At 50.2% G+C, this 13852-nt stretch overlaps 1 long non-coding RNA gene across 1 annotated transcript in view; it reads right to left on the bottom strand.

Moving 5' to 3' along the window:
- Window positions 1–9419, bottom strand: part of LOC113884897 — a 244947-nt gene extending 235528 nt beyond the window's left edge. Inside the window, exon 1 of the long non-coding RNA XR_003509040.1 lies at window positions 9277–9419. This is a non-coding gene — a long non-coding RNA (uncharacterized LOC113884897). The remainder of the gene's footprint in view (window positions 1–9276) is intronic.
- Between the last annotated feature and the right edge of the window lie 4433 nt (window positions 9420–13852).

Genomic DNA, 13852 nt, shown 5'->3' with positions numbered 1-13852 from the left:
AGGTCCAGAGAGTCCAGTGGGTCCTGTTCACTTTATAACAGTTCTGCAACCTTTTACCGCATGGATGCACCAAAATTCCTTTAAGACATTATTAAATTACAGTATTATGTGTCCCAGGCAGTTTAAAATTCAGACAAGCCATGTGACAGACACTCCTGGTGATGCCCAGACAGCCATCCTCTCTGATTTCTGAGGATAATCAGCTGTTCCCCAGCTTTTCCCATGGCACCCCCTTGTCTGCATGGCCTCAGGGACACCAGACACGGTCTGAGGAGTGGCTGAAGATGAACCTAAACCCAAACAAGATCTGTCCTTCTTGCTGGAACTCATCAGGGCTGATGGGATAGGAAGCAAAGATTCTGAAGAAGTTCCAGAAAAGAAACGAGGAACATTTCACAGAAACAGTCAGCTGACCTCAAAGCTTTTCCTCTTCTTTCCCACCTCCCTTGAGGTGCACATGGCATGTGACAGAGGCCATGGGACCAGGACCCGCTGCGTGGTCCCCCAACCTCTTCCCGTTCTGGCTGGTGAGGATGATGGAGGCAGAGCCACCAGACAGAGTCTGTCTATGGAAGGACCACCTGGGGACCAAGAATATCTGTCCCGATTCAACACGACCCAGAAGTCAGCTCGTGCCACGATACTCCACAAGTGTTTCCGCGGGCCTCTGATACAGCAGAGGGACGCAGACAGTGGACCCCAGCAGAGCGCACATCCTTGACAGACGCTGAGCACACACAAGGGTTGTGCGAAGGCCCCAACACTGACACCAGGCCTCCAAAGCCAACAGCTCAGGGAACAGCTCGGAGCGAGCAGCAAGGCTGAGCAGAGAGAGAGGACTCTGCCACGCAGGTGGCGGGTGGCGCTGAGTGGTGCAGATGGCTCTGGGACAAGGCCTGCACCCCAAGCAAGGTGCCGATACAACTGGGTGACCCCCCTGCCCCCCTCTCCACCAACTGCTGGGTCCTTCCAGATGCCCCGCTGTGTCACCTGCACGGCAGCCTCAGGGAAGCAGAGGGACAAGGACGGCCCACGTGCTGTCTGGCCATCTGCATGCTTCACTTAACGGGAGGAGGACACCCTGCTGTGGTTGTTCAGTCGCTCAATCGTGTCCGACTCTTTGGGACCCCATGGACTGCAGCACACCAGGCTTCCCTGTCCTTCACCATCTCCCACAGTTTGCTCAAACATTTAAGTTTCACCTTTTTAATGGATGTATATTTTGTTACAATGTGCTACATCATAATGAATTTATCTAATCTCAGGTTATTGCTAGTTTCCAATATTCTACTATAAAACAAATCTGAATTGAACCTCTGTTTAGCTAATTTCCTGTAAATTCATGATTATTTTCTTAGGATATAATCCTAAGTGAATTTCACTTCCAGACGTCAAAGTAGAGACTAGTTATATGCAAAAGAAGATTTTTTTTAATTGAATGCCTGCCATGACTTTTAATACAATAACACTAGAGAAACAAGCAAATGGATGAATTGAAGACTAAAAAATACTATTCAGTTGCTTTAAAGAGCTGCAGAACCAACCTTTCACAACTTGGAGCCATACTTTATTGTGTATTGTTTATAACCATAGTTTCCTTGGTAGTTCACCTGGTAAAAAATCCACGTGCAATGCAGGAGAACCTGGTTCGATTCCTGAGTTGGGAAGATCCCCTGGAGAAGGGATAGGCTACCCACTCCAGTATTCTTGCCTGCAGAGTCCCATAGAGAGGAGCCTGGTGGACTACAGTCTGTGGAGTCCCAGTGTCGGAGACGACTGAATGACTCTCACTTCCGTTTTTACTTAGAACCATAGTAATAGTCTAGACAGTTATGCAGTAGACACAGGAGTGTTCTACAATGGCCACAGCAGAAGCTTGAAGGACAACATTCACCTGTTTATGAAAACTTCTAAAGTATCTATAATACAGATCCTGTACTAAGTTTCTCATAGAATTGGAAAACAGATATTCAGAAATCTCTTTAGAAACTGTTAAAGTATTACAAAGAATGTCAGAAAATGGAAATTATCTGGGTTTGGTGGGAGGGCATGCCTCGTAGCTTATGAGATCTTAGTTCCCCGACCAGGGATTAAATGCGGGTCCTTGGCAGTGCAAAGTCCTAACCACTGTACCACCAGGGAATTCTCTCCCAGAAATTATTTTTAAAAAGCCAAAGATTTCATCAAACAGGCAAATCCACTGCCGTGCTTGTAAGGTTTCGTGTCTTGGTGAGATTCGCAAAACTCAGAGAAGCCCTAGGTAACTGAGGAACCTCTCTCGGGGGTGTGAAGGGGTCAGCCAGCTGTGGATTCTCGTGTCCACCTGAAAGTTCACTGAGTGATGCGATCCACGGGGGGGCCTGTGCATTCCCCGCTTCTCCTGGCGGACGTGTCCTGATATCGAGGGTCTGGAGACAAGCAGCTTGAGGTCTGAGACGATAAGCACAAGGAAAACCAGAGCTGGTAAGGGAGTGTTCCCACCCAGCCAGGGCTGTGGTGACGGGAGAGGAGGGCACACCAAGTTGGTCTGGGAAAGGCATGGCGAGGAGAGTGCCCTTTGTCCTCTCACAGGCAGCCGCCGGGCTGGGCTGGCAAGCCATCCTTCTACAAGGACAGGGGTCCCCTCAAGGGGTGTGGGGGCCCCCCATCGCAGACGCACAGGGAAGGCAGCAGGAGGGCTGCTGAAGCAGCTCCCACGCGCCTGGGGGCTGGAGCTCCCCTCCCAGGGGCAGGCGAGTGGGTGGTGGGCCGGGCACACTGGGAGCAAGCAGCACAGAGAGAGAAGCAGCAAGGACGCCTCCGCCTGCAGGAGTCACACCCCAAACCCGGCTGCTACCTGAAAGCACCGTGCACATAAGAAAAGGCCACCCAAGAAATCCGCATCGTCCCTAAGACACACAGTGTGAACTCAATATCAACATTCACGAAACAGACCAGGGGGAGGTCTGGAGCCCAGAATATGGCTCCCGAGCCCACAGTTTCCCATCTGGTCATGGAGGGAATGTGGAAATACAAGGAAAAGGTCACTGCCCCTCTTGTGGGTTGTTGGTGTGTGTTTTCTTTTGGTTTCCTTCAAAGTCTGTTGTAATCGTGAAAAACACTTCTGTGTTGGTATAACTGATGTATATGCTATATCCCTACTCTTGTACACAAAGTCTTCCAAGAGAGCATCTTTTAAGATTCAGCACTCAAGAAAATCTTTTCTTCACTGAAAAACAAGTCTGCAGTGCCCACTCAATAAGGGAATGGAGTGAGGGCTGTGTCTTCTGCTTTTGTCAAGTTGGCTTCCAGGATGCCAGAGCTGAAGCTCCAATACTTTGATCACCTGATGGGAAAAGCTGACTCATTAGAAAAGACCCTGATGCTGGGAAAGATTGAGGGCAGGAGGAGAAAGGGGTGACAGAGGATGAGATGGTTGGATGGCATCACCAACTCAATGGGCAAACTCCAGGAGACAGTGAAGGACAGGGGAGCCTGGCATGCTGCAGTCCATGGGGTTGCAAAGAGTTAAACACAACTTAGCAACTGAACAACATCCCAGAAACTCAGACTCAGAGGATTGTGTTAACCCCTGTGGTTACCATACTTATTGGTTCTGACTATTTCTATTTTATTTCATTTCTTCAACCTCATCCTTTCATTGGTGAGTCAAAAAACTTTTTGAAAAGAGGTGGCAAAACAGATATATAAGAAAGTAAAAGAAGACTAGAAACAGTAATATCTAAGTTTTATGGGAAACTGGAGAGTGGCTTGATTACATCCAATGCAGGATGGCTCAACCTGGGCCCCAATCTTACTTTTTCATGATCAAAATAGTGGACATGTATTGGGCATTTACTATGCACACTTTTTCAATTGCCTCACACTCATCAATTCATTTAATCCTCCTGACAACACTACCACATTAATACTGTATCCCTCATGTAGATGAGGGATGAAAATATAATGAGGGCAAATAAGCTGCCAGTGCCATTCAGCCACCCGGGGTTCTGACTCCAGAACCCTCATTCCTAACTGCTGCTGCTGCTGCTGCTGCTAAGTCGCTTCAGTCGTGTCCGACTCTGTGTGATCCCATAGACGGCAGCCCACCAGGCTCCTCTGTCCCTGGGATTCTCCAGACAAGAATACTGGAGTGGGTTGCCATTTCCTTCTCCAATGCATGAAAGTGAAAAGTGAAAGTGAAGTCGCTCAGTCGTGTCCGACCCTCAGCAACCCCATGGACTACACCTTTCCAGGCTCCTCCATCCATGGATTTTCCGGGCAAGAGTACTGGAGTGGGGTGCCATTGCCTTTTCCGTCCTAACTGCTACCTACAACCAATATAAAAAGCTGTTGGTCGGCATTGTACAAAACTGGTAGGATAAGTTTCCGTTTTGCTCAAGAGGATAATTTTATGTTTCCTGGCTTAAAATGTGTAATCTATGGGCCCCAGGAGATCATTTCAGTACTTTTTTCATTTGTGCAGAGTATGGCCCATGTTTTAAAAAGATAATGGCACTTAGATTTACAAGTACCACTGGGCTTCCCTGGTGACTCAGACAGTAAAGAATCTGCCTGCAATGAGGGAGACCAGGATTCGATCCCTGGGTTGGGAAGATCCCCCTGAGAAGGGAACGGCAACCCACTCCAGTATTCTTATCTGGAGAATTCCATGGACAGAGGAGACTGGTGAGCTACAGTCCATGGGGTCGCAAAGAGTCGGACAGGACTGAGCAACTAATACATACATATGTACATAGATTTACAAATGTTTAGATTTTATCCCTGGTGGCTCAGTCGTTAAAGTGTCTGCCTGCAATGTGGGAGACCTGGGTGTGATCCCCAGGTCAGGAAGATCCCCTGGAGAAGAAAATGGTAACCCACTCCAGTATTCTTGCCTGGGAAATCCCATGGATGGAGCAGCCTGATGGGCTACAGTCCACGGGGTCACAGAGAGTCAGACACGACTGAGCGACTTCACTTTCCTTCTTATTTACATAGATTTACTTTTTAACCAATGCTGATATGATTTTATGCATGGGTATAAGATTTTATGCAGGGCTGGTTGCAAACATTTATTCCTTTTTAGCAAAAATTACTTCTATTGTTTTTTTTTTCTGGGTATACACACAAAAAGGGATACCAGAGAATGGTGTCAGTGGGTGAAGGACAAGATGAGAGCATTGAAGAGAAAACTGGAAGGGAAAGTAAAACCTCTACATCCCATTGGGTGGTCGGGACAGAAACCCACTTCAAAAGGGGATTTCTTGGTTGACAAAATTGAAAATGAAGCAGTAACGATGGTTTCAGGCCCTCCCTGACTCTGAACAACAGTGACGTCGTAGGACAAAGTGCATCCATCCACCGTGGCCTGGCCGTCCAGGGCACTGGGCACCGACTTCCCTTCCAGCAGGCTACCCCTGCCCCCACCCCCTCACCCCAGGCTGCATGGTGTTGGACCTACATCCTTTCAGATTTACCTCCCGAAGCTTTCCTCTCGAACTGTTCTCAGCTGAGAAGAAATGCCATCCTCTTCCCAGGGACCGTCTGCCTCAGAGAGGGGTGGAGGCCTGACTTCCTTATCAACTAGGAGCCTGCTCCAACCAAGCAGAGGGCGGGCCCCACAGCCTAACCATAAAAGCGGTGAGGCCAGCTCTGAGGAAGTCAGTGCGCAGTTATCCCAGAGAACAGGAGACACGGACCACAGACAGAGACTGGACTCGGCCTGGCAAGTCAAACTCCTCAGAGACTCAGCAAGAAAGACAAATGTTCAGGAACTAGGGTCCTGGAAAAGCTCCTGGGGATGATTCCAGAGGGGTGTGTACGCTGAAGAGTAACCCCAGCTGCCGCTCCTGTGGGAATGCGGGAACCACTGGAAGCAGGAGGTGCTGATGGCAGGGGACCCTCCAGGCCCCGGGGCTGCTGCCTGACCGGCTCTTCACGGCAGGTGTGGCCAGTGCACAGGCGCCTACAGAAAGGAAGGGCTGGCCTCAGCCATGGATGCCCATTGTCTTTGCTCAGGAGATTAGCACAGACACCAAACTGTAGTTTGTAGTTAAGTCCTGGGCGCTGTGAAGGGGAAGGCACTCCCATCCGCAGATGCAGGATGTAGGGGGCTCTGCACCCCCAGCCCTTCCCAGCAACACCAAAGCGCATGTGATTATTAGCTCCCAGAAAACGAGAGTTATCTGCCATGAATAAACAGGACACTATCAGGCTCAGTCTTCGTGACACGCGTGCCCAGAAGACCACAACACCTACTGTTAAAAGCTGGTGATCTGCTGGGAATATGGTTACAAGATAAAAGTAACTTGTATGTAAAGCTGTGGTTGATCAGAATGATTTTTAACTGCGCAGAACGCTTTGCCCACTAACTTCCTGCTGGGTGGCCTGTAATTCTCTTATAACAAACATGCTGCCAGTGCTTTAAATATGACTCCCATCTGGACAAAATGATGAATCACTGTTACTTTTATTGTATCTACTGAATGACCGTGGCGTATCCGTTCCAAGGGTCAATAAATAATACATTTAATTAATTTCCTTTTAAAATCTATGATCAAAGTGTGTATCACTCAGCTCCTTAAGGAACTGAGAAATCATGAAGTTTTTCCTCAAATATAAAAGAATGCCAGCACTTCTTCAACTTCATTATGTAGTGACATGATGGAAGACACTGTTAAACACACGGATAGCAAGTCCTCTCACAGTCTTTTCAACATTGGAATTTAGTTTCAGAACTGGTTGGATTCTGGGTATCTGGAATCCAATGTGACTCAAGTTTTGCAGTGTTTTTTCACTTTTAGTGTTTAATGTGAAATTTCCACCAATTTCAAAAATGAAATAGGCAAAAATGAGAGAAGTATTAGACTGCCATAGGGAGACACATTCTGTCACTGGGGAGAAATGATGCAAAAGCATCTGAATTCTTTAAAAATAAGATACATTGCTATTAATTCATCTACAACACAAGAAACCTAAGGCACTAACACGCTGGTGAATAAATGCATGTTTATTTCTGTCTCTAGCAGCATCACTTTGTATAAAGTTGACTAGAATACGTATTTCAGAAAACACCTTTGTGCTGCTAGTTACTTCATCACCGTGGGTTATTTACACAGAATTCACTTTGCTGTTTAACTTGAAATGTAATATGCAGATACAACATGATTGGTCGTTAGGGCAAATCATCCAGGGCTTATTTCTTAACCAAGAGCGGGGGAGACTGGGGATGGAAAGCACAAGAGGACAGGAGAGGCAGGTGCACACAGAGCAGGCCCCCACTGGTGGAACACTGACCGCAGCCCAGCGGGACCTGGAAGTGGTGGGGGAAGGGGCCTCCGGCTCCAGGACAGCACTGTTGCTTCTCACCGTCTTCATCCACTGGGGCCAGAACTCTCCCAGCCCAGATGTGCCGGAGCAGAAAGTGTCCCCCACAGCCCGCTGGTCCTGCTGCCAGATGCGGGGCATAAAATATTCTAATTTGTTCCGTTCCAAGCAATGAGAAAGTCACACCATCTAAAAGGAAATGGTACACACACTCTACAATTACTATCAGAGCCAAATCTGTGAGTCACCCAGCCGCCTGCACAAGACAATTTGGCTACTGGAAAATCCTGATTAATGACATTTTTTTTAAACACCAGAGTAACAACTTGACCTGCCAAAAATTACCATTTTTTCATCATTTCACCATTTTTTGCCTTGGTTACCTATTATCTTTTGCAGAGAATATAAAGGAAGTTAAAATGAAAACGATGTTGCACCTTAACTCAAACCCAAACGCTCCTTCCAAGGTGTGGGGGGAGGGGAGAGGGCTCTGTGGTGTCAGCTTCCAGGCAGAGAAAGGGTCCTTTTGGACGAGGCTGGGGTCCCTCAGGCCACGCTGAGACGCCGGGGAATTTTCTAATAACTAATAAAAACCGATTTACATCTTCAAATAAGAATCTTCCTTAAGTCATAATCACCAGGCCCGCGAGTTCCAATCAGACACAGTGGCCAACAGGACGCGCGAGTTGGTAGCCGTGGGCACAGGCCCAAGGCCCCCCGGGGGCTGAGGCCCCTCGGGAGAGTCCTAGTCAGAAATCCTCTTCGGATGCCAGAAACAGCAGGTGCGCTTTACATTTCCGGCTCCAAAACCACCCACAGCTCATGCTGGCAGAATTAATCACAGGAAAGACTCGCTGCCGATCGCTTTATTTTTGATCGATACGAACCAGACGCACGGACAAGTCCCGAGTTCCGAATCCCGAGCCCGGCCGAGTTGCCATCCACCCGGGAAACGACACGCAAGAGACCCGACCACGTTCTCGAGAAGCGCGAGCGCCGGAGAAGCGACTCCTGAGTTTCCGACGCAGGTCGCCCCCCCGAGCTCATTCTCACCGCCCTCCCACTGCACACCCGCGGGGCCGGGGGCTCTGCTCCCCGCCGCGCCCTGGCCACCCCCGACTCTCCGCCCAGCCCCCGCCGGGTCCCGTCCACTCTGCTCCGCGTCTCTCGGCGCCGCACGCTGGAGAGGGGGGCCGGGCGCCTGGCACCCAGCTGGCCCTCCAGGTGGCCCCCGTGCCCGCCGCCCCCACCCCTCGCCGCCCAGGCTGTAATAATGACATCTTCCTTATTTCTCCTGCTACCGTTAGCGAGCGAGCCCAGAACGGCAACAGCCGCTGCCGGGGGAGGCTTGGTTACAGAATCCAGCGCCGGGTAGCGCCTCGCTTAGCAACCGCCCCGAAAAAGCCCCCGCGCTCCGCTCCCACTTGGAGAGCCGGCGGCCACCCTCCCAGCGCGCTCCACCAGCCCCCTGGCCGCCACGGGCGCCGCACCCCGACTCGAGCGACCCCTCCGGCCTCCCTGCTGCGCGACCCCCGCGACCCCCGCGCGCAGCCCGGGCTCCCGGCGCCTTCCTCGCCTTCCCAGGGGCGGTCGGCGTCCCCCGCCTGCGCCCGGCGGGGGAGGGGGCGCCGTTTGCTGCCTGCCGCCCCCAACCCTCGCGGTGCCCAGCCGGAGCCCGGCGTGCAGCTTCCTCCCGGGTCTCCGCGGGTCCCCCAGGTTGCCTGGCCGAGCTGAGAATGTCAGCCCTCAGCGAAGCCCCGCTCTGCGCCCGTTCCCGCACACCCGGCAGCCCAGGGTGAGGGGACCCAGCGCACAGGCTGCCTCGGGCTCTTCGTCTCCCACCCGGCCGCCCTCTCGGGGTCCCAGCTGTCCGTCCCCCCGGGCCGCCCTCGCCCCCCTCCCCAACCCCCGACGGCTCTCGCGCCCCGAGCCCCGTCCCAGCGCGGTTCCGGCCCCGGCGGCTCGCACCTTCCTCAGCGCAGACATCCTCAGGCACTCCAGTTCAGCAGATGCGGGGCGACATGGCCCGTCCGCCCGTCAGTCCGCCAGTCCCCAGGTCTCCGCCGCTACCGCCGCTCCGACCCGCTGGAGCCCGGCGCACGGTCGCTCCTCACGGCCGGCGCCTGCGCACTGGGCGCCCGGGGAGGCACAGGCGCACGGGGGGGCGGCCGGCGCGCGGCAGCATCTGGAGAGGGGCCGGGCCCGCGCCTGGGGGAGTGCCAGGCTTCCGCGCCGCGACCCCTGCCCGCGCCTGCCGCCCTGCTGCCCGGCGCGCCTGGCGCACACGGCCGGGGAGCGCGCGCACCGCCCGGCCCGCCAACTGTTGCGCGGGGAGCGGCGGGTCACGCGGGGACGGCGGGGGACCTGAGGCTCCCGAGAGGTCTCCGGGGGCAGCGGCCTCCCGGCTGCGCGCGGAGCAGGTGCTCCGGGCGCTGGAAATTCAGCGAGCGGGTCCGACGGGCATCCCGACACCCGGCACAGCGCGGCCGGTTCGGGAGAGGGAGGAATGGCACGCGGGAGCATGGTGCGAGGGATTCGTGGACGGGGTGAAGTCTCCACACCCAGGATGCTCTTGCGGCGCAGAGGACGCGGAGACGTGTGTATCCTACATGCTGGCCCGAGTGTCGCTGGGCTGCCCCTCTTGCTATCGCGGGCACCTAAACCGGCCCCCACCTTTCCACTCGCGCCCTTCCCTGGAGAGGAACGTACCGCCTGTCTTAGCAGGAAGGAAGGGCCCCCATGGCGTCCCCAGGCCCAGGAGCAGCGTCTCTCTGTTGGTAAACCTGGGGGAGGGGGGTCTGGCCGCCTTCGCGCGTCCGCTCCCAGCAATGCACAGAACGTACCAGCCCAGGGATGAGGAAGGAGAATGGTTCAGTGGAAACCGGGCTCTCACAACCTGCAGCGAACTGGAAAATTTAGCCATGTTGTCCGTATTTGGATAGCCAGGGGGAAGGAAAGTTACCACGGCCTAGCGTGAAGCCGCCGCACGGGTAACCGGAGACCACCTGGCTTCCTTCCCGCTTATGGCAGCGTGTTACCTGACCTTGGGCAAGTCCCGGAGCCCAGGTTTTCATAAGCCTGCAAAAACGAAGCTTACCACTTCTCTAACTGGGCTGTTGTGAAGTTTAAATGAGATTAAACAAACAAACAAACACGTGAAAGCTGCTAAAATGAGAGAAAACACCAAGAAGAAAGTTTATAGGAAAATGGACAGGAATTAGAATAGGAATCAGGAATCCCTTCCCCCTGGAGAAGGGATTGGCAACCCACTCCATTATTCTTGCTTGGAGAATTCCATGGACAGAGGAACCTGGAGAACTACAGTCCATAGGGTTGCAAAGAGTCAGACACGACTGAGCGACAAACACAAACAGAATAGGAATAGAGAATCAGGGGACCAAAATTATTTGGGATGAGACTAACCAATCTTCTGAAATTTTCAAGGTCTAAAGAAAATAAGAGCACTGTCTCCATAATATTTCTTCATATATTTGATCACTCCCCTTAATCAACTACAGCTTATTTTCAGAGCAGAGTTCCAAATGCTGAGGGAGTGGATACAAGATGAACTAAGAAAACCTCCCCACAGTCACATTTCTCGTTAGTTTTTATCTTCCAACTTCTCTCCTCTGTCAAAACCAATGAATTGTATGTTTCAAACCACAACCACAAATCTAAATTCTAGATCAATTTTTTACTTTAAAATATACTTTCCCTTTAGTTCCCCCCTCTCCATATTTGTCCTCATCCTTTTATCTTTTTTAAGTGAATTAATTTTATATTGGAGTATAGTTGATTCACAATGTTGTTTCAAGTGTACAGCAAAGTGATTTAGTTATACATATACATGTATTTATTCTTTTTCATATAGGTTATCACAGAATATTGAACTCCCTCTCTATACAGTAGGTCCTTCATCCTTTCATCTTTAAAAAATTCGTTTATTCATTCATGCAAGAGCAAAAACAAAAATAAGAAAAGTGTGCTGAGTGCCCAACATATCCATCCATATGTGAGCACAACAGAGAAGCCTTCTCTGGCCCCTGGAACTTCCAATCACTTTTTAAAAATAACACGTAACATACAATCACAAATTATAATTACTTTTCTAAAGGAAAGTAGAGGGTGCTATTCAATGTTTAAATGGCAACCACGCAGCTCTAAGATGAGAGAAGAACCTTTTGAGGAAATCTTCATTAAGACTTTATCTTCCTCTGGGTTCTCCCACAAGCAGGTCGTGGGATGTGGCTTTGGGTGCAGGTAGTTCATTTGGGAGGGTGATGCAGGAAATGAGAAAGGAAGCAGGAAGAGTGAGACAAGGAGCAAAGGAATGTTAATAGGATGTGTTATCAATCTGGCCACCTCTGTGGAGAGTGGGATCTCAATCTGGCTGGGGATCCCCAAAGGCACCACATGGAATGCCCCTCAGAACTGCCTGCCTTCAGTTGAGGCTGGACATTTTTCCATCTGATTTCCATTTGCCAATAATTGCCGATTGCTCCCCCCACCCCAGGTTCCTTGACTGAGTAAGTCTCACAGCTTCAGAGAAAGACCTGTAGGATTTAAAGGTGAGTGCAAGGGTCTCTGCAGAAGAACCAGCATGCAGTCAGAAAGCCACTTCTACCAGAGCCCTGGAGAAGAAATGGGATTCAGGTAAGAAGAAAGCAGGGCAGGGAAATGCTTTCAGATAGGAGGAAGAGCAGGTGTGATGACCTAGGGGAAGAACAGTCAAAAGGAGCAAGAGAGAAAATAAGAGTGCATCTGGAGAACAAGTCAGTTCAGTTAAGTTCAGTCGCTCAGTCGTGTCCGACTCTTTGCAACCCCATGAATCACAGCATGCCAGGCCTCCCTGTCCATCACCAACTCCCGGAGTTCACTCAGACTCACGTCCATCGAGTCAGTGATGCCATCCAGCCATCTCATCCTCTGTCATCCCCTTCTCCTCCTGCCCCCAATCCCTCCCAGCATCAGAGTCTTTTCCAGTGAGTCAACTCTTCACATGAGGTGGCCAAAGTACTGGAGTTTCAGCTTTAGCATCCTTCCTTCCAAAGAAATCCCAGGGCTGATCTCCTTCAGAATGGACTGGTTGGATCTCCCTGCAGTCCAAGGGAGTGTCAAGAGTCTTCTCCAACACCACAGTTAAAAGCATCAATTCTTCGGCTCTCAGCCTTCTTCACAGTCCAAGTCTTACATCCATACATGACCACAGGAAAAACCATAGCCTTGACTAGACAGACCTTTGTTGGCAAAGTAATGTCTCTGCTTTTGAATATGCTATCTAGGTTGGTCATAACTTTCCTTCTAAGGAGTAAGCGTCTTTTAATTTCATGGCTGCAATCACCATCTGCAGTGATTTTGGAGCCCAAAAAAATAAAGTCTGACACTGTTTCCACTGTTTCCCCATCTATTTCCCATGAAGTAATGGGACAGGATGCCATGATCTTAGTTTTCTGAATGTTGAGCTTTAAGCCAACTTTTTCACTCTCCACTTTCACTTTCATCAAGAGGCTTTTTAGTCCCTCTTCACTTTCTGCCATAAGGGTGGTGTCATCTGCATATCTGACGTTATTGATATTTCTCCCGGCAATCTTGAGTTTCTTCCAGTCCAGCGTTTCTCATGATGTACTCTGCATAGAAGTTAAATAAGCATGGTGACAATATACAGCCTTGACGTACTCCTTTTCCTATTTGGAACCAGTCTGTTGTTCCATGTCCAGTTCTAACTGTTGCTTCCTGACCTGCATACAGATTTCTCAAGAGGCAGGTCAGGTGGTCTGGTATTCCCATCTCTTTCAGAATTTTGCACAGTTTCTTGTGATCCACACAGTCAAAGGCTTTGGCATAGTCAATAAAGCAGAAATAGATGTTTTTCTGGAACTCTCTTGCTTTTTCCACGACCCAGCGGATGTTGGCAATTTGATCTCTGGTTCCTCTGCCTTTTCTAAAACCAGCTTGAACATCTGGAAGTTCACGGTTCATGTATTGCTGAAGCCTGGCTTGGAGAATTTTGAGCATTACTTTACTAGCATGTGAGATAAGTGCAATTGTGCAGTAGTTTGAGCATTCTTTGGCATTGCCTTTCTTTGGGATTGGAATGAAAACTGACCTTTTCCAGTCTTGTGGGCACTGCTGAGTTTTCCAAATTTGGTGGCATATTGAGTGCAGCACTTTCACAGCATCATCTTTCAGGATTTGAAATAGCTCAGCTGGAATTCCATCAAGTCAGGGATGTTCAAAGGACACTTTAAGGACTCTAAGTTGTATCTTATATACAGTGAAATTTGATGTAGGATTTTTAGCAGGGAAATAAGATGTTCTGCATAGAGAATCATGTCATCTGTGGACAAAGTAGTATTTCTCCCTTATCAATTTATATACCTTTTCTTTCCTTTTCATGTCTTACTGCATTACCTAGGATCTCCAGTACAATGTTGAAAGGGGGTGAAAAGGATATCCTTGCCTTGTCCCTGATGGTGGCAGGGTGGCATCTAGTTTTTCACCATTAAGTATGATGTTGTTGTTGTTTTTCAGTTGCTGAGTCATC

Source organism: Bos indicus x Bos taurus, chromosome 27 (assembly GCF_003369695.1).
Source record: "Bos indicus x Bos taurus breed Angus x Brahman F1 hybrid chromosome 27, Bos_hybrid_MaternalHap_v2.0, whole genome shotgun sequence".
NCBI lineage: Eukaryota > Metazoa > Chordata > Mammalia > Artiodactyla > Bovidae > Bos > Bos indicus x Bos taurus.
The sequence above is the reverse complement of the archived record's forward strand: the minus strand, read 5'-3'. Positions and strand labels throughout refer to the sequence as shown.